Here is a 20,888-nt window from a genome sequence, read left to right as displayed (position 1 = left end):
GATTTACCAATCAATAACATGGGTGCAAAAAATATCTACATTAAAGCCTTTTGTTGGGATGCTTTATGCTTTCCACAGAACAGAAACTAAAATAACTTGTTATACAATTACTCACAAATACAGTCCTCAAGTTTTTTGCCTATTCACATGAACTGTCTAAAATAGTCTTTGTAGCAGTTAGGTCTTGCCACCCCTGAGTTCACAAATGTGTTGTAACCTGTGGCTTCCCCGTCACTTCTCTGGCTCGCCTCTCTGGCTAAGCTTTGTTTCCTGGCAGTAATTAAAACTGCTGCCGCTGACGTAGCTACTGCTGCTGCTGGAACCATCACAACCACCTTGGTTTTGTGGTTTGGCAAAGTATTGGCCTCTACCCACAGCGAGGACCAGAGCTTCTGCCTCCAAAGTTTCCTCTTTTCATGGGCCCAAAATTTGAAGATTGATCACTGTAATTGCCAAAACCATTGTATCTTCTGCCACCACCAAAATCGCTTCCATCATTACCAAGTCCGCTGTAGCTATCCCCATTCACCACCGTATCCACCACCCTCATGGCCACCACCAAAGCCACCTCAACCACTGAAGTTTCCTCCTCAACCAAAGTTGTCATTCCCACCAAAACCATCTCCACAACCACCTCCGAAGTTTCCAGAACCACTTTGACCTCTTTGGCTGGATGAAGCACTAGCCATCTCTTGCTTAAATAGGGCTTTCCTTACTTCATAGTTGTGGCAGTCATGGCACAGTATTTCTGAATGATGACCTTGTCTAGAGAGTCATGGTCATCAAAGGTCACCAAAGCAAAGCCTCTTTTTTTTGCCTCAGTCAGTCAAGATTCCAACAACTTCTATTTTCCCATACTGTTCAAAATAATCTCTTAGGCAATGTTCTTCAGTGTCTTTAATACCAAGGACAAAGTCCTTTTTCACAGTGAAGTGAGCACCACCAGGTCTTTGAGAATCTTCTCTTGAGACCACTCTCTTTGGTTCCACAACTTTTCCACCCACCTTGTAAGGCCTCCCATCCACCTCCTCCTCAGTGGTATACGTGACAAACCCAAGTCATGCACAAGCCTCTGGGGCGCTTGGTGTTTGGATTTCTCATCACCATACAGCCTGTGAGTGTTCCCCATTGCTCCAAATGGCTCCTCAGACTCTCATCTGTTGTTTCAAATCTTGAATCTCTAATAAAGGGCTCCTGCAGCTGTTCCCAGTCTCTGGAAGACTCTTAGACAAGATGACTACAGGAAGGGAGACTTCAACACTGTTTACTCAGCGGCATCCCCTGGCAGAAAGGCAGAATTATTATTTCTTTACTAAAGTATAAAGTTTGGGGTGAGTTAAACTTTGATGTCACAGAAGCACAGATATCAGTGTCGGAAATGTTTTAAAAGATATGGTGTTCAACTTCCTAAACAGAATTCAGGCAAGTGAGTATGTATGCTTGTTTAACACAGGAATGAATAATTTGCTTTCTACCTAAGTAAGATATGTTATCTCAATGCAATTTAAAATATTAGATTTTCCCTCTTTTGCCCTGAAATCTGATGTTCACACAGAAAAAAGTTGCATCAGAGATTCTCATATTTATCTAAATCAGTGTTCTCCAGATACTGGCTTCAAATTAAATTGATCAGCATGTTCTGTGGTGCTTGATGAAAAATGTTTATTCATAGTCTATTTACTCTGACCTACCTAATCTGCATATCAGCATGGGTGTGTACGTGTGAAATTTTAACTCATGCCCCAGGTCATCCTTTTGTGTACCAACATCTGAGAATCTCTACCTTATACTTTAGGCTGCCCTGGGAAAGGAAACAAAAATCCACTTTGAACTTGTATCCCCAGCCCTTGACATAGTGTCTCGTACATATAGGGAATCAGTAATTTTTCTGAAAGAAATGAGTGATGAAAGAATAAATTATGAATAAGGGAAATATACAGCATTCTAAGGTTTGAATACTACCATGTCTTATCAGTCACTGCTTTAGTCTATATATCCCATGTAAATGGAGCCAAACCCATACACTGTCTAAAACTACCAGGTACAAACACATTATTCATTTGCCCTCACTGTCACTAAGTTCACTGATTTTCCTTCCCAATTCCACAACCAGCCCTGCATAGCTGTAGTCAAGGAAAATTATAGAAATGTAGCTTAATATTCTGGACTCAGTTCCTGGCACATGGTAGGTAGTCAACACAAAATTGTTGACAGATTTTGTTTTGAAATTCCTGCTGGTCTGTTTCTTATTTCTTGTTATAATCTGAGTAATTGGGCCTCAGTTTTGAAAACTGAGACTTTAGTTAATATTTTGTCCTAAAAAATTTCCATGACTCCAGTCCCCTTGTATAAGGACCTGTAAATCTTTTATCAGAATCCTCAAATAGGACACCTGGCCCAAACACACCCAGCTTAGTGTTGACTTTCTTTGAAAGGCTGCTTGACCCCACTATAGCCACCTTCCCAGAACCCAAATGGTGCTTGTTCTTGGGACACCCACCACTGTGATCTACCCACCAGACCTCCTTGGAGGCAAATGCTGGCTTGATCCTGTTGTCTGTTCCTATTTCCTTGGAATATGATGTCCTGGCTCCTTCCACCATCCATAGGTCTGACCTCAGATTCTGGTCTCTCATTAGCTGAATTCTTCCCTGACATGAAGTACTATTATCATATTCTAAATTGACTGCTTCATTCATTTCCAATCCATGGAAGAAAGGGCAATATGCCTTAAAAATAATGAAAGGCTAGGGAATCGTTTCTCTAATTTGATTTGAGAGCTGAGAGTTTAAACTAATTATATCTTATTTTCCTTTTCTAATTGAGCTTGGAATTTGGAGTCAACCAGAAATGGATTTGAAAATGGCTCTGCCTTTCACACCTGAAAACTTATTTAACTCCGGAAGTAGCAGTTTCATCTGTAAAATGGAAACAATATGAGCACTTCCTCATTGGATTGTTTTTGCATTCACTGGGATAATATGCTTTGCACAGTTCCAGGTACATAGTAAATGCTTGATAAATGGTAGTATTATTAGGACTTTCTGTATGGCTCCTCTCTGGGAGACTGTCGTGTTACCTATGGCAACAGGGTGTTAGGAAACTGTGGGCATTTTTCAGCATCCTCTATGATAAGAATGTGTTTGCATTATCTCTAGTGCATAACTCCTCTTGACTAAAAATAGAACACCTTCTGGTTTACGTCAGGAACTATCATTATTCCATTACCAGCTTTGCTGAAAGGCACAGACAGCTCAGCAGAACCTCTGTATCTGCGGCTTGCTCTTTGACCCCCTAAAGGACCACAGGGGCTAAATTCTCCTCCACTTGCTGGTAAATATCCCTCAGAGCTCTCCTTGTGCCTTGTATTTCCTACCCTATCAATAAACATATATACATATGTCATTCTTCTCTATAGAAGAGGAGATCATAAAAACTACTACACTTATGATTAACTGATCAATCAATTTATTACTTCAAGGAAGTGACTAATTATAAGAAGCTTACAAACACACTGAAAAAACAACTTATGTTGGTTGGAAAATTTATGTTTTGATTTCTTCCTGTGAGTAGAGAGATAGGCAACAGCCCAGGCAGACATGAATTGGTAGTTTACATTCTGTTGAGTAAATATTATTTGCCTCTCATACAAAGTCTAACTCAGAAGAGAGCTGCTTCTATGTTTTTTTCCCCCCTTAAATCTAAGGATCATGGATTTGGCTAAGCAAAGGAAGAATTTAAGTTTTACTGATGGTAAAGTAAAAATAATGATACAAAAAAATGATTATAGCTTACATTTACTCAGTATTCACTGTGCATCACCCATCATATTAACCAATTAACATGTACTAAAACACTTAATTTGGAGATATATTAAGAGGTAAATGTTATAATCATACATTAAGAAAGGGGAAACTGTGATGCTGAAAGTTTGAGCACCATGTCTGACGTCCCACAGCGAGTGGGTGACAGAGCCAGGATCTCAACACTGACAATCTTCCTCCAGAGCCATGGAATTAGCTTCCATAATGCTCAGTACCGGGGGTCAACAAACTCTTTTGTTAGTACTACATAGTAATTATTTTAGGTTTTATGAGCCATGATGTTGCTGTGGAAACCAGTCAGCTCCACTGGTGTAAAACAAAAGCATCCATAGACAATAGATAAATGAATGAGCTTGGCAGGGCTCCAATAAAACTTAATTTACAGAAGTAGGTGCATAATCAGCCCCTGCTCATTACAATGTGTGCACTGAGCTTCATTCCTCCAAGTGATCAGAAATGTCCTCTCATAACTTAGACACTAAATATGTTTCATTCACAAATGAAAGTTCTGCTTCCCCCACCCTCTTGCCTGACTTCTCCTTTGGTCTCAGGTAATGGTGGGAGCCTGAAGGAGGAAGTTGCAATTTTACTCTTGCTCCAACGAAGCCAGCAGGATATGAAGGGAGACCCCCCAAACCAGAATTTATTTATAAAAAGTTGTGTATTTATTCATACATGTTTTAACTTCAGTCACCTTCAAAGTACTCTCTATTTGCTGCCATACACCTACTGAGACATTTTTTCCACAGCTCAAAACAGTTTTTGAACTTGATTTCGATGCCTTTTAGTGTTTTTGCTGTTGTCTGTTTCACCTCTCCCACATCAGCAAAATGTTTCCTTTTGAGGACTTTTTTCAATCAGGGTAACAATAAAAAGTCACTGGGGCAAGATTGGGTGACTAGGTAGGGTGGGGCACAGGGGTCATGCCATTTTTGGTCAAAAACTGCTAAACTCTCAAAGCATTGTGGGCACGTGTGCTCGTAAGTCACACACCCTGAAATGGGCAAATGTGTTGAAAGAGCCTTGAGAAAAATTCACTCAAGCCAGACACAGCCTCTCACAACAATGCCAGTTGGTACACTGACACAGATGGGTTTCTGGAACACTCACCTAGTGGGAGAAGCCTGTTTTTTAAGGGGTCCACCCTCCAGAAGATAATTCCATTTTTGGGGTCCCTCTCTATTAGCTTATAACCATCAGCCTGGAAAAATCTGGGTCAGAATGAATATATTTGTTCCTTCTCTTTGTTCATTCTTCTACATTCTCTGTGAATAAAGAAAGAAAAAACAAAGTTGTTTTTTTTTTAAACTGAAATCCCTGTATGACCATCCCAACAGGGGAGTAAAAGCAATTCCAGCAAACTCACCTCATTGTTAGTTATTGCACCAGAACTACTGAATAATTCATTGATCACTATTTATTACATATAGTGTACTACTTCCTTACTAAGTTATTAGTCATAACTAAGCAGAGAGGCTCTGTTATGCAGCAAATGGACTCAGGATTCAGACCACCTGTCTTCAAATGCTGGTTCTGGCTCTTTCTAACTTTATGACTTAAGGCAAATTAACTGCTTTCTCTGTATCTCAGTTTATACATCCACAAAATTAGAATAATCATTAAATTCATAGAATTTGGTAAGGATTAAATGAGTTAAAACATCATATTAAATGCTTAGAAAAGCACCTGGTGCAGGACAAATAATCAATAAATGTTAGCTATTTTTATTAAAGAACATAGGAAAAAGAGTTCTTAATTTTGTCTTTTTTTTTTTTTGTCAAGAACATACCGATTGAGCATATATTTTAGACAAGGGTCTTTTTTGGGTGTTACTCTGAATAACACATAGTGTTAGCCCTCAAGGAATGTAAAATCTAGTAGTCATTAAAACTTTGAGCTACTTCAAGAAATTTTAGGAAATGATACCCAGGCTACATTAAAGCATTGTAAGCCTAGTTGCCTTAATTCTCTTTCCCTTCCTCTTATATACCATAGGCATCTTATCAAAAGTCTCATGTGCATACTACCTACATATAGTGAGGAAAACATCAGAAGGTATATCTTAGCTGGAAGAGTGACTAGAATAAAATGATTCTAGAATGAAGTATCTCTTTATAAAAGCTAACAGAGAAATCATTGGAGAACGACAATACAAAATAATGATTTTCTTGGACTATAGTGAAGGTCATGACATTGTGAAGGTCTCATAACCCTCAATAGTCAAATTCTGCTGTGAAAAATTCTAAGTGAGATTCATAATTCCTAGGTGGAACTGGGATCTATTGATGTTAAAAAGGCTTTGTTTATAAAAGTGTTTAAGAATTATGCCATTTATAACAGATGCAACCTGGAGTAAGAATGATAGTCCCGGTAAGTCTATTTTCTCATCTATACAATAAATATTAAAATGGCAATGTCTACTTCATTGCTTTCTTATACATGTAAATGAATAGTGCACGTAAATCTCCTAACTTGGGACTAATTCAAAATGTAGCATTTATCATTATCTTATCTTCCTCCAGAGCTTAGAAAAATCTGCTACCCAGAAGCTTTATCACAAAAGGGTGTGTTCTCTATTATTCAACCCAAGATGTCTTAAAGGAGGCATAGTAGGGTCCATTGGGTTCTATAGCAGCTGTGAAAGCATGCAGCTCAGATCTCCTGCTGTGGAGAGTATAACTGATTGACAGCCCTAGCAGCTGCCCTTCTGGATTTATGCCCACATTCATGTCACAGCCCTACTTCCTGTGGGCTGTGCCTAGTCAATGGCTGAGCATAATGGGAATAGTAATGTAGGTCCCTCCTATATTATTTTAACAAGTGCCTTTGGCTCAATGACTCCTGAGCTCAATTTAGCCAGAATTTTGTTAGAACTGCCTCCAGCCTGAGACTCTTCGTGCCCTGTCCTTCCTTGCCCTCTTATTCTCATGTGTCACATGGGCATTGTAGTGTGAAGGCTCCCCTTGCTCCCCTGGCTTCCCCTCCCTTTTCATCCTTCACCGAGATTTCCCCCCAATAAATGCCCTGCAGTGTAATCCCATCTTGGCATCTGCTTCTTGGAGGACTCACACTGAGACACACACACACCTAGAATTTACTGATATAGATCCTGAGCTATTAGGATTTACCAGTCTTACCCTCACTCCTCGCTGTGTTTTTTAGCTGTGTTCTATTGATTATGCAATATAAACCCAATTAATTAGACACATGATATAGACTTTTCAAGCCACTGGCTTCTTTTCTTTTCCTTTCCTTTTATTTTATTTGTATTGTTGACACTATTGCAGATATCACCATTTCCTCCAACTTTGTTTCCCTGCTCCCAGACCCCCCTTCCCTCACGCTATCACCACACTGTTAAATTTGCGTCTAAGGGTCATGCATATATGTTTTTTGTCTAATCCCTTTACCTCCTTTCATCTAGTACTCCTCTTCATTCCCCTCTGACAGCTCTCAGACTCTTCCATGTATCTATGCCTCTGTGGCTATTTTGTTTGTTTGGTTTTTTTTCATTAGATTCCACATATAAGTGAAATCATATGGTAATTGTCTTTCTCTGACTGGCTTATTTCACTTAGCATAAAAATCTCCAAGTCCAGCTATGCTGTTGTAATACTTCTTTTTTACAGCTAAATAGTATTTCATTATGTAAATGTACCACAGTATTTTTTATCCACTCCTCTACTGATGTGCACTTGGGCTGTTTCCAGATCTTGTCTACTGTAAATAATGCTGCTATGAACATACAGATGGCCAATAAAACATATAAAAATGCCCAGCATCACTAATCATCAGAGAGATACAAATTAAACCATGATGAGATATCACCTCACACCTGCTAGGCTGGCTGCCATCAGTAAATCAACAAACAACAGTGCTGGTGAGGATGTGGAGAAAAGGGAACCTTAGTGCACTGTTGGTGGGAATGCAAACAGTATCACGTTACCTCAAAAAATTAAAAATGGATCTGTCTTTTGACCCAGTGAGCCCACTTCTGGAAATATATCCTAAGAATTACAAAATGCCAATTTTAAAGAATATATGCATTCCTATGTTCAAGCCATTGACTTTTGCTCTAATTCCAAGCTATGAAATTACTTCCCACAAGTCCATGTGTCCACTACTTTTATCAATAACACCATTGCCCTCACCCACACTCAACTGACCACTCAACAGGCCACTGTGAGCACTGGTGCTTCCCCTTTCGTTGACTGCCCAGTGACTGCCAGTCTCTCCAGGAAATGCCTCTACATTACCTGAGTAAGGTATCTCACATTTTAACTGACTCAAGCCTCTGGCCCTACCACAGCTGCTGTTGATACCATATGGAGCAGAGGAACAACTCTATAGAGCCCAGTCTATGTACAAAATTTTGAGTAATAACAAATGCTTTCTATCATTCGAAGCCACCAAGTTTTGGGATTATTTGTTAAACAGCAGTAAATAACCAAAATGTACATTATCTTTAAGTAGCATGTGAATGGTGATACCTTCCCTATGCAAATTTTTCATGCCAGTCAAATTGGTCTAATAACGAGTTTTTAGACTGGCTTCACATGTGCATTCTCCATGCCTTTGCTTGTGACACAGGTTTTGTGCTTACACACCTATGCAAATTCTAACCATGTTTCAAGGCAGAACTGGTTATACATTCTAGTTCCTCTGTCTTAATTAAGTACTCATGGATGAATTGTTTCACCTCCCTAACCCTCTCCTTATTTATAGCATATGTATAGTAATAGTCACTATCTCACAGTGGTGGTTAGAAAGATTAGAATATGCATTGCATGTAAAGGGCTAACACAACATCTGACCCACAATAATTATTCAGTGAAGGCAATTATTGAAAGCCATTTCAAGTATTTAAATAGCCTGTTTTATTCATCCTTTCCATGTTGTTTACCTGAGTGTTTCCTCATTTCCAGAATTCTATTCCTAAAGATGTGAATGAATTCCTTTCCATCCCTTTAAACCTTTGCTCTAAATTGACCACTGAAGATAATACCTATCAAAGACCTAAGATTCATTCTTTCAAATGAAAATATTTTGATCAGGTTAAGCTCTGTAAACAGCAGAAAGTCAATAGATATTTGTTAAATTAATGAATAAATGAACAAACCAGAAGGCACACCTGATGTTCACCTAAAAATGGGAAAAACAATCATCTTAGATGCTCAATGCTTTATAATTTGTTGCCATCACTTTATATGTCATTCACAAATTGGACTGATCATTAATCAGACTCATTATTTTGAATGTGCCTTGTGTTATGTCATAAATTAAATGTATAATCCATAAATTGTGTATAAGTAAAATATAGGAGTGAAATTTCATCAAGTACACTGTCTAAGAAATGTTTTCAGAATCCATGAGAGCCTCAGGGTTAGTTTATGATGCTGCTCTATAGCCTAAGAGTAGGCCTAATAGATGCTAGTACTTAATGTCACTTCTAACTTTTGGCCCTCACTCTTATATTGCACCTCCCACGGAATAAGAGTCTAGTTACCCATTGCCCTGGAAAATTAAGAACAGCAGAGGAGGTGACTTTAGATGGGAAAGACTAACACAGAGCCAAGCAGGGGGCCAAGGTAACAGCTTAGAAAGAGAGATCTCCTACTTATGGATATTAATTCACCTCTGAAACTCAAGTGCACTATGGGGGTAAAATAGCTGAACAACACCCCAAAAGTCTTCCCATTATTTTATATCAGAAAAAGTATATAATGCTTCAATCCAAAACTCTCAACATATTTCTAAATATGACTACAACACACAGACACACACAAATGCCTCTAGGAAATTAACAAATTGTCATGTTAGAATATAAGATACTCAAGCTGTAGGTCTGAGATTATCAAATAAGATAATTTTTTAATTACATTGTATGCAGTAACATTTCAATTTCTTTGCAATCACTTTCTCATTTGTGTTTACCTCTCCAAAATTGTCATGAATACTTCCTTGTGTTTGGGGATCACATGACAATTAATTTTTGGTCAAAACTTAACAATATGAAAGACCTTCAGGACCAGTGCTCAGTGGCAGAGAATGGCCCACCATGAGTGTGATACTGTGATGCTTTTCTTAGCACCAGACACACCCACCCTACATGCCCTCTTTGTTGATACTCATTGTGCTTTATACTTTTCAAAATATTTATCATGATTTTTACATTCTTTTAATTGTTTTTGCAATATAACTCAAGGCATTTCCTAGACATAATTTTGTTTGAAATGTTTTATTGAACTCTAGGGACAAAAATATAAATTTTCCGATGCAAAGCTAGGCTGGAAAATGTTGCAAATGAGAGTGTTGTAAGCTCGATGAAGACTGAATACTAAACATGAAAAGACAACATTTCATCAGTAAACATTAACTAAAGAGACACTCCATAGGGCATATATGTGCAATGTTGCCTAGAGTTAGTTATTAAAATATAACGTCTATACTGAAAATATGTAAATTAATGTTGACTTCTTTTTTTTTTTTTTGGCTTCCCAGCATCAATTCATCCTCTTTTAGTAATAGCAATTCTATTTCATTTTGTGGAACCACTTGTCACTCATTGTTAATCTGTATGATTTGGGTGGAATTAATCATACCTCTTGGATTCTGGGCAGGTCAATCACAACACAATAAATCTCTGGTCATGATTTATATTTGTGGACAGAGAAATAATTATGGAATCCCAACCAATGCAATGGTATTAAATTCCAGGTACATGTGTGTTTGTTCTTTTGTTTCAGAGAGGGGAAAATATTGCAAATTAAAAAGCTCTTTTTTATTAGCCTGCTAAACTATACATATAAGGAGCCAGAGATACTTTAAGGTAAGACCTTATTTAGAAATAAAGTCAACAGAGAGAAACATAAAACAAAGATGAGGAATCACTTAAGTCCTACTCTTCCTAAAGGCAGTTACCCCTAGAAATTTAGACTATGGCTTTTTGTTTTGTTATTTATTTATTTATTTATTTATTTATTTATTTATTTAATACAAGCCACATTGACTTATTCTATCAGGCAGAACATAGAAGCAAGACTATAGAAACAAGTAAACACAGGGGTTTAACAGAACAAAGATTTACTTCTCACTCACACAAAGTCTGATTTGGATCAGACAACTCTCAAGGGAAGTTCTCCATGAAGTGACTCAAGGACTGAGGCTCATTTAACTCAGAGCCTGCACAGTTACCACCAAAGGGAAAGAGACAGCTGGAGGTGACACAGTCTTCTTAAATACTTTGGCCTAGATGTTACATGTATCACTCAAAAAGTGTTTTGGGGTATTCATAACTGAGTTTCCCAATTAATATGGAAATATATTTCAAGTATATTATAAATATCTCCTTTCCATTACTGAAAAGAGGATTTACAAAGAAAGGTATTAGGGCAAAATGTGGTTAAAGAAGGTGAAACTGAGTTCTTTGGAGAGAGTATGCCCTGTATAAAATATTGGATAAATGTCTAACACGACTCATTGGACAGATGCACACTAGCACCATTCATCTCACTTTCTAGAAATGATATTATTTGCCCAAACAACATAACATTATGTAGCTTTCCCAGACATCCAGTAGTCACCCTCTTCTAGGTCTCCATCCTAGCAAAACCACATTTTGTAGTTGAGAAATGACACTAATCAACTTGTGCTCAGCTGTGAGGTACAGGTTTTAGAGTTTTCATTCATCTCTATCAGCTCTACCATCAACTTTGTTGTCATTCTCAGCAGCACCACCATGATCCAGCCAACAAGCCATAATATTGTGTAGTTTAATCTTTTCAGCTTCACTTATTCAATACATCTTAGCAGTATTTCCTCTCCTTTCCAACTGATCATATTCAAACCCAGGCCCTCATCATCTAGCTCCTAGTTTGGTTAAATATCCTTCCTTTTGCTTTTGATTTTAGGCTTACTTCTCTCTGACCCATGTGGTTCACCCTTGTCAAGATAATTTTACACAAACACCCATAACATATTCATTCATATTATTTCATTGTCTTCCCATATTTATTTATTTATTTATTTACCAAACCCAATGTAACCTTTAGTTCTTCATTTTATGAATATGGCCGTATACTTTCCACCCAAGCTAATGGTGCAGTATTTCACTCACTCGCCTGCTTTTCTAGACAAGGGTGTCTCTAAACAATCTCATGTGAAATATTTTCAGTGGGGTTGACTCTAAGACTTGCTAGTTCTTCAGAAGGAAGCTCATTTGGCGAAAAGAATATGTGATCATGAACCCAAGGGAATACTCTCAGCAGTAGACTTGGACTTCAAGATGGGTAATCAGCAGTCTACATGTTCAGGGATACGGCAAACTCATTTATTAAATTTAAATGGGTCTATACTATACATTAAGGTAGTATAGCAGAAGTCTCCAGTATAATTAATTATTTTTTAAAAACTCAATATCACATCTTGAATATAATTAGACCACTGAATTGTACTCTTTATAAGGGTAAACTTTATGGTAAGTGAATATTGTATCTCAATAAAGCTGTTATTAAAATAATTACATCTCAGGGTTAAGCTCTCAGTGCCAGGTGTGCAAGCTATAGTGGTGTTTTTCAAACTTTAGTGGTGTCTCTAAAAGTTTTTAAAATAGTTTTATTGAGATATAATTCATATACAGCACTGTATAAGTTTAAGGTATACAACATAATGATTTTACTTGCATATATTATGTAATGATTACCACAATAAGTTTAGTTAAAATCCATCACATCATATAAATACCAAAAAAAGAAAAAAAGTATTTTTTTGTTTTATAAGTTTTACAAATTGTGAAAATTTGATTACATGCAAAGTCCAGGGTCCTACATACAGAGATTATGATTTAATAAGTCTATAGCAGGATACTGATATTTGTACTTTTATTAATCAGTCTAGGAGACACTGCAGGTATCCCATGGCCCATGCTTTAAAATAATAATAACAATGACACTGGTATACACAACAACCAGTCCTAGGAAGAGAAGCTGACCATGGCTAGAGGAGTTGCCAAAGTACCAGTGAAAGGTATGGGTCAGAAAAAAATTCAAGATTTTATGAATAGGAGTAGAATGAGAAATTTAAGACATACCCGAAATAAATAAGAAATATTTCAGTCAGTGACTGGACCATATCTGCCAGCTCTGTCCATCACAAAAAAAAAAAACAACAAACAAACTCAGTGTTGTCTTTGAACATATTTTAAACAAATTTATTGAACCCTGGCTTTCTTATTAAAATATTCCAGGCACTGTGATTTAGGTTATACCTCAGGATGACCAGGGTTTATAATCTCTAACACCAGGCATGCCAATATCCACAACTAGTTTGATCTTTTCACAGAAATTACCAATTGATTCTATATTTTAGAAGTTACTCAATACTTCATTGGGTTTTTGCTGTCAAACAAACTGACTGGAGTGGTTCCCAGATAGAGGAAATTAAATTGGTACTAGACAGGCTTTTATAGATTCACTCTGAAAAAACACCTAAGTGTTACCATATCTACATGAAGATGAGATTCAATTAAGTGAGGAAAGGGTTAGAATGGGGAGAAAACTAGCAGCAAATTAGTTGTTTGACATGAATAGTCTAAACAAGACAGCTGGAAGATAGAATTTTTAACTTTTCAATCAATGTTCAGAAAAACAAGGTGCTAAATTGGCTGCCTCTCCTCATTACAAACACTAGCAGAAAGTTAGGAGTTAGAGTCACATTTACATAAGTGATTTTTTCACTCTCCCAGTATGTGTTACTATCAACTAATTTTAGTAGTTTTGTGGCATTCAATGTCAATTACGGAATAAATGGTGGATTCTGGGACATGGTGATGGGCACTATGGTTGATAAAAATCAGTGTTGATCTCTCTGGAACTACAGTTACCATTATATTTGAATCTGGGCTTTCCCAGCAAAGGGAAAGAAATTTTAACTTCCTATACTTCCAGTGAGCGCTATGCTTATAGACAAAGGCACTTTTGAAATGTCTTTGGTAGGATGTCTGAGGGGAGCATTGTTTATTTTCCAAGATCCTTATACCTATTGGATTAAGAAGACTCAGAGTCTCAAATAGTTGAATTATTTAGTCAAATATCTACTGATAATTATTAAAATACTGGGTTGTTACGTCAAAACAATGCATGAAATGATAAAAATTTAAGAAAAAAATAAGGCTCTTTTTGTCCTTTAAAATCATTATCCAGGCTTGGTGCATGTTCTTAGTCAATATGAGAATATTTAAAACAATGTCACATAACTGTTTTGTGTTTAGGAGAATAAGGATATCTCTTTGCAGAGGTGATTTACAATTCACCTAAATTATAAGGGATTACAAATATTGTATGTAATCTATAATTGCAATAATGTTTTGGATAAATGTCATGACTTAGCTAAACCCAGTCTAAGTTCATGCTGAAATCCTAGCTAAAAAGAATCACTATGGGTCAGCGTCAAAAGATTCTTTGGGTGGTTTCTGGTGACCAGAGTTTGCCTGGAAGAAAGGGAAGCATGATAGAATTTTGCAAGGGCCTATTCACGAAAATGGGTCAGCTGAAGGAAAGTGGAAGAAAAAAGTTAGAATATAAGGAATATATGTAGTTCCTTATGACAGAGTGACTGTCAAATTTAAAAGTGAGGGTGTTGTCAATGCATATGTTGTCAGGAGAGAAGGGAGAAGCAAATCCTGTCTGGACACCCAATCTGATTCTAATTTACTAGGAACCAAAAAGCTACTATTGAGCTGCTAGTGGAGCAAAACTGCTAAATACATCAGACCTATCAACAGCACTAGATCATAGTTACCATTCAATGACACTGTCTTGTTCTTTGCTACTTCAGCTTCTTCAGTAAACAGATACCATTTCATCAGGATAGCCTATAAGATGGGAAGAATAAAAGTAGAGCCTTGTGTCAGTGCAGGAAACAAATAGCCTGACAGAATTAAAAGTACAAGCTACTTAGGGCAAAGTCAATGCAAAATTTAGGCAAGAGGGAACAGAATAGGCAGGGAATGCTGTTAGATTTGTTCAGGTCTGAGTGTTGCAGGAAGTTCCTACTGGGTAGGGAAAAGGAAAGAGAAAGGAGAATAATGCAGTAGAAAGAGCCTGGTGCTGCACTATAATTCTGAGAAAGTCTCAGCCAGCTCAAAGGAGCCCAGAGAAGCAATTGCACATTAAAGGAGCCCTGCACTGAGCATAAATGGCCAGAGTCTAGCACCCCTGCAGTGTTCAGTCACTGGACAGAGGGATCATGGTCTTGGTGTGAACAGTGTGCATATTTCAATAGCAATATACCTGGAAGCTATTGGTTCCTACCCTCCTCACAGGAACTTCTCTCTTAATATACTGAACAGCAGAATTCCATGGCTGCCATGGTCCTCCCCTCACTCTGCACAGATCAACTTCACACATAAAAGGAAACAAATAGGTTAATAGGATGAACTACATCCTCTGCTGTTGCTGTTGATCTTGAACTTGCAACTGGTGATTACCTCCTTCCTCTACATTCTAAATTCCCTCACCTTCTGCTATCACCTCTGCAGGTCTTGGTAGCTTACCTGGTGTTACCTAAACCTTTATTCCCAAGTTCTAAGTCTCTTCTAATGATCCACATCAACAATAACACAGGCCCAACACCAGAGACATGGCTGTAGACCCACAAAGGGGTAACTTCTCTGTAGGAGCAACAGCTTCCTCTGACATAGTAACTTCTATAGATACTTATAATGTGCCCCTACACTGTCCACCTTGGCTCTGGCCTGTCCACTTGCACCATGTACCAGATAGACTGATGAGCAGCTATTACTCCTACCCACTGACTTACTTTTTCAGGTCTCCACTTCCTTACCTCCTCCTTCATTTGTCTAATACCTAATTTCTATAATAAACTCTCAGTTTCCATAAAACTTAGAGTGGCTCTGCTGACTGAGAGAAAGATGCCATACTACAGAGCTCTGGACAGATCTGAAACCTAAATATGTTAATAGCTGAATATGTAAAAAAGAATAAAAAAGTTTTAGGAACTTTTTTTTATATGGGTTTTCTTACTGATAACACATTATAGCCAAAGTAAGTATTTAATGCCTTTGAGTGCTCTGAAACACAGATTCTTAAATAAATAAGGACCTTAAAAGCTGCTTCCTCTCTGTCCTGATGAGGTAGATGAGAAAACTAAGGTCAGGGACATCAGGCATTTGCCTCTAGTCCCTCACAGTCAGTGACTTCCCATGCTGATAAAAGCAGATTTCTTAATCAGTTTCCCTAGCTGACCTTGGGAAATGCAAACCATCTTACTCATTTAATCCATTTAATTCAGAATGCCTGTGTCTATGTTTTAATAGCTTCGTTTTCTTATCCATGGTCCTCTTCCTCACTCTACTTCACTTTCTTTTTGACTTCCAAACCACTTGGGTATGGGCCATGCAATATGAATTGCATTGCTCTTGTTTTATCTATGTATATCTTAAGAAATGTCTCCGCTCCTCATTTTGGCCTTAAATAATGAAATATACAATCTCCTAGTCATATCAGTTGTTCTTGGTCTTACAACATGCTCTATTAGTACTATCCATTCTGTGTTATATTTGTTTACAAGTTATTTCAACAATAATGAAATGGAGGAGAGTTGTTAAAGATTGGATTTTTCATGAACAAAAAAGACTATCAAATAAATGGAGCACTGACATCTATTCAGGCAGAGGAAATACACTCCATTATAACAAGATGTCAGTGCATGTTGATGAGTACCCATCAGAATATAATTGCTAGAAATGAATGTTTCAGAGGACCAAAAATACCTGCAGGCAGCCTTTGCTTAGGTCAGCATTGGAAAGTTTAAGAAATGATGCATTGCTCCCTCTAAATTCATTGCTAATACAGTGGCCTTTTCCAAAATTAAATCTAGTCTAGCCTGAAAAAGAAGATATGTTTCATAAAACACTTTACCTGTCTTCCACTTTGTCCTTTGCCCAGAATATTCTCAGGATAATTTCTTTTCATTACAACTAAATAGTGGTGAATTCTATCTAGTGGTTTAACAGGTGTATTAACTATAAATTTAGTTTTTTATTATTTATTTTGTCAACATGTTCTGGTTACTCCTGTACGCCAGTCTTGGTGGAAAGTGTTGGGGGTATGGAATGAAAGGAAGTTCATTAGATTCTAAATTTTGTGAGAACAGGACCTGTTATTCACCAATAACATACTCTCTGCCTTAAAATTACCTGCTACAAGAAAAGTGCTCAATAGATAAATGACTTTTTAAAAATTGACTGATTGACTGAAAGATCTCTGGTTGTAAACAGTTCAGAGTCTGGTGGACACAATTACATTATCTGCAATCATCACTATTTGTGACAATAACGGTAGCAAGACAGAGCTGAGGCAGCTGACAGGAAGAAAAGCCTAATCAATATTCTGATTTGGGAGTCCCACTAGAGTAAGTGAGTTGGGTGCCGTTTTTAGACAACTGAAGAAACAAACACGCCTACAGCAAAAGAGTGAAGGAGAAGGTCACCTTAGGCTAGAAGGGCAGCAGGAAGAAAGAACGTGCAAATGTAAAAGAGTCCCAGATGTACTGTACAAAATGCTACTTGCCATGTTTGCCGTTATTCATTGAGACTTCAAGCAGCAAGAAAAATAAGCTAAAATTCCTGAGAAAGGGAATGGCTTTGATAAAAACTAAGAGGGAATTTATAGAAAAACAAGGAGGCCTTGCAGTCTGACTAGCCAGCCTTGTTATGATATATTTAAGCTTCTTGCAAATAGAATAAAAACAAAAACTGCCCCAAACCCACTCATCAAATAAATAAAATAAACACAACTTTACTTCATTGCCTATATCCTTCTTGACTTTGTCAGTGAATCAGTGGTTGAATATAAAAGGAACTGGTAAAGCATCTAAAGATTTGTGTCCTGGCAAAAAAATGCAGAGAGCAAATCAGAAAGTTCATACTAATGGGCTGCTATAAAGCCTTTTGCATATTTACAATAAGGTCTAAAACTCGTGCTGGGAAATCATAAACATTTTAAATGCAGTTAGAAAATCAAGAATATCTAGAGTAGTAGGAAAAGTATGAAACTTAAATCTAAAATTAAACCCATGAGTATAAACAATTCAACCAAGAGCCAGGTGTTGGATACAAAATCAACTAAATTTTAGCGACGTGAGTGTTATTTTAGCTAGCAGAAATCGTTTCAGGAGTCTGGAAGGCACAGCTTGCCATACCCAAGAGATTGATCTTACATCCCAAACTTAAAATAGAGCCTTTCCTGGTTATGCTGTTGGTATTTTAAGAAATTTGACAGCCCCATCTGCCATGCATATGAGAAGTCGCTCTTTCCAAGATGTCATTGAATTTATCCCTGTAACTCCGAACTAACAGGAAAAGGAAATATCATTCTCCCCCATCTCCTTCCAAGAAAGGTTTAATGTGCAATAGTCTAGCACTCTTTCCAAGAAGATAACCAAAGATTTTTTTCCTACAAATATATATAAAAGTATGTCAATATTCAAGAATATATAAGGTAAAAAAGAGTAGCAATACCCACAATGATTATTTTTACCCCCAAATTTTCCTGCCAAACCTTCATGGGCATTATCTCATTTTAAATCTAACTTTTACAAGGACTCTAGGAGATTAGTTACAACAGTAATTATTTAATAGATAAAAAAAATTCCTTTGAGCAGTTGAGATACTGGTTCAATCAATCCACAAAGATAGCAAAGTTATGGAACTGGGATAAAATCCCACATTTTTCTCATGTCAAATTTTGTGTTCTTTATTATTCTGATACACAGTCTCTATGATGGCATTACTCCCTTGATTACAATATCTTGACAGTCCCCATCATCTGTAGCAAAGTTCCTCATTCTACTGTACGTTGGCAGTGGAGAGAATTCTGCATGTCTTTAAACATGGATGAAAACAAAAACTACATCTTTATTTTCACCAACCTCTAATGCACTTTAGCAAATTGGATCCTTCACTTATGAAGGTAGGTAAAATGTGACAGCAGTGTTGGTAGCACCTCTAAGTTTGTCACTAATAGAAACCACAAATATTTTCACACCACTTAACAGTTACAAAGTATCTCAAAATAGTATTTATTGTCATCACCACTTTCGTAATTGTGTCACTTGTTAGGTCTGCCACTAAATCTTGTCATTTAATGCACTAATGAAAGAGTAACACATATTATATCACAATTTAAAAATAATTTGGTTCAATCTAAAGGCCTTTTTTGAAATCCTAATAGTCTTGTTTTATAGTATTTAAGAATATTTTTCTGAGCCTTGGCTGGTGTGGCACAGTAGATTGAGTACTGGCCTGTGAACCAAAAGGCCACTGGTTCAATTCCCAGTCAGGGTACATGCCTGGGTTGCAGGCTGTGTCCCCAGCAGGGGATGTGCAAGAGGCAATCACACATTGATGTTTCTCTTCCTGTCTTCCTCCCTCCCTTCTCATGTGTCTAAAAATAAATAAATAAAATCTTTAAAAGAATATATATTATTCTGAGAAGGAATCCATAGGTGTCAATAGATTGACAAAGAGGTACATGGCATACAAAAATTTAAAAAACCCTGCTCCATAAAATGTAATCCAAAGTCTCTTCTAAGGCATCCAGAACTTTCCAGAGTACATTGAATAGAGCCTTTTCTGGTCCAAGTTGAACCCATAGACTCTCTCTTAATAAATTTGGAGCTAGAATTCAGGATTGAGACAGCTCCTCCCTGGGAACATAATTTTGAAGTTGCTGAGCTATAGACTCTTTAGTGGCTGTATTTCCCCTCTTGTGGCTGAAGTAGTCTGTATGTATTAGGGGAGAATAAAGCTAAATAAATATATCAATAAATTAAAAAAACAGGAGGATATAGTCACCTCTACTGGACTTACTGTCTGTCCCCAGGCTCAACTGAAAATTCTTCTAATTGATTAACTTCCAGCTATCTGTTCTCTTCCAAGTCCATCCTCTTTATCATTAAGCACACTAGGTTAATCTTCCTAAACAATGACCATATTCACATCATATCACTCCTCAAAATACTTCATGACTCCCCCTTGTCTGCAAACCAAACTTCAGATTCTTTCAATGAATTCACAGTCAAGAATTCCCATGTAATGGACTCAGCTTGCCTTTCCAACTTAATCTCTCAACTTCTTTTTCTCTGTTTCCCTGTATTATAGCCAAATTGGGTCAAGAACTGATTTCCATTAGTGGCCCTGTACTCTCCTTCCACTGAGCTTTCAATTATACTCTTCCCTGTACCTGGGATACCTCTTTAATCCTCACATATCTAAATCATATTTACTTGTCAAGGCCCAGCACAAATGCAACCACCCTCATCTAGTCCTAATTCCTAATTCTCCTTAGTAGCAATAAAATCTATTTTCTGAAGTTGACCTATAATTCACCTATACTTTCCATTGGCCATTTACCCTATTCTAATTGTAGAATTATTTAATTTATAAATTGTCTCCCATGATAGTAAAAGAGTAATAGCAACTGACAATTTATCCTGTACCAACCACTGCTAAACACTTTAATTGAATTGTCTTATTTAACTCTCACAACAACCCCGTGAGTTAAAAAAAACTAGTATGTACCATGTTACAGATGAAGAAACTGAGGCACTTACAATTAGATATCTTGCAAAAGGGTGGAAAGACTAGCCTTCAAATATGGCAGTTTGACTGTAGAAACCCACAGCCATGCTCCACTGTCCTGCTATCTCAAATGGACTACAAGCTCATTGAAAACAGTTCTGAGGTGGGCACAGCTTTGTAGCCTACACAACGCCCACCAGTGCTCTGGGTATATAATCTCTGCTCAGTAAAGATCTGGGTACATCATTTTTGGATATTTACCTAGGGATCATAATGTCTGTGACAAAATAAAACAAGAAAAAATGATTTCTTCTTCTTCTTCAAAAAAATTCTTTTTAGTAGCATTATCAATCTTTTGTGATCTTTACTTATTAAAATATATTTACTAAGCTAAGTAAAGTATGTAACATGGTGGCTGAGCACATAATTACTCAGTAAATGTTAGTGGTAGGTTTTTTCTTGCT

General features: G+C 37.2%; 1 pseudogene; it reads right to left on the bottom strand.

Annotated features, from left to right (window-relative positions):
* Positions 1-231: 231 nt before the first annotated feature.
* Positions 232-20,888, bottom strand: part of LOC129080673 (heterogeneous nuclear ribonucleoprotein A1-like) — an 86,799-nt pseudogene continuing 66,142 nt past the window's right edge.

This window comes from Pteronotus mesoamericanus, unplaced genomic scaffold (genome assembly GCF_021234165.1).
Source record: "Pteronotus mesoamericanus isolate MK-2021 breed Mesoamerican mustached bat unplaced genomic scaffold, CSHL_Meso_final contig_90, whole genome shotgun sequence".
Classification (NCBI taxonomy): Eukaryota; Metazoa; Chordata; class Mammalia; order Chiroptera; family Mormoopidae; genus Pteronotus; species Pteronotus mesoamericanus.
The sequence above is the reverse complement of the archived record's forward strand: the minus strand, read 5'-3'. Positions and strand labels throughout refer to the sequence as shown.